The sequence below is a fragment of the Pediculus humanus genome, genomic scaffold (assembly GCF_000006295.1).
Source record: "Pediculus humanus corporis 1103172108310 genomic scaffold, whole genome shotgun sequence".
NCBI classification, from domain to species: Eukaryota; Metazoa; Arthropoda; class Insecta; order Psocodea; family Pediculidae; genus Pediculus; species Pediculus humanus.
The window spans coordinates 227,210-228,258 of NW_002987879.1; the positions used below are offsets into that span (position 1 = coordinate 227,210).

The window sequence follows — 1,049 nt, forward strand, 5'->3', positions numbered from 1 at the left end:
AAAAAAAAAAATGCCGTGACCAGGATCGAACCTGGGTTATGCGGCCACAACGCAATGTCCTAACCACTAGACGATCACGGCCAACGTCAAGTTGTGCTTATCGACGAATAAATAATTATACATAAAGGAATTGCGTGCGTCACAGGTCAAATTTTTTTTTTCTCTCATTCGTTTTCAATACGCATGTATTATAATATAAATAATATATATAATATCTTCGTCGTGTATATTTTGTATTTAATTAAATATAATTTTAATAATATATATATAATATTAAAAAACGGTTGGAAATGGAAATTCTTTCTCCCTGTTTCCACACACGCACGCACGCACGCACACATATACGAATCATTACATACCAAATTATAATCTTTATATGTATTGTTATATTCGGTTCGTTCTTTATTTTTGTAAGTAATGAACAAGCACTTAAAACTATCACTAACAAAACTAATATTAATAAACAAGAACTTATTACAGCTAGACTAAAAATCAAATGAACCAACGCCAAGCTGTGTAGCTTGCCTATATTACTTTGGTCTTTCGTCAGTCAACTGTTTCGAACGTTTAACAATGGGAACTAGCAAACACTTGCAACTAAAATAAAAGAAATAGTCTTTAGAAGCTTCGCTTCTAAAGAAGAACAATTTGAGTTCGTCGCCAGTCTTTTGTTTATAAAAATTTGAAAATGTGAATATTGAGTACGGGATCATAACACCTCCCCCCTTAAGACGGAAAACAATTATTTGAAAAAGAATTTGTTTTCTCCTCTTGTTTGGATTTGACAGCTTCCTATGTCGGGTTCTGAATGGTTCCGTCCAGGTTGAGACTCCTTGAGTAGTAGTAGGTGCTATGTCTTCTGTATGGTAGACTGTTGTATCTCTTCACATTGACTTCTTATCAGGAACATAATTTTAAGCTTTATAGCTGCAAGTAGTAGAACCTTTCCTAGGCAATACTCGTTAGTGAACAAAGAGTAAGGGTAAAAGAATAAAATCAAGAGACATGAAATTCGAAACAAAATTGACATAAGTTCTGAAAAATATAAA

General features: G+C 33.2%; 1 non-coding gene across 1 annotated transcript; it reads right to left on the reverse strand.

The window, feature by feature from the left end:
- Positions 1-11: 11 nt before the first annotated feature.
- On the reverse strand, positions 12-81 carry Phum_PHUM584350. The gene has a single exon. It is a non-coding gene; the product is annotated as a tRNA-His (tRNA).
- Positions 82-1,049: the final 968 nt, after the last annotated feature.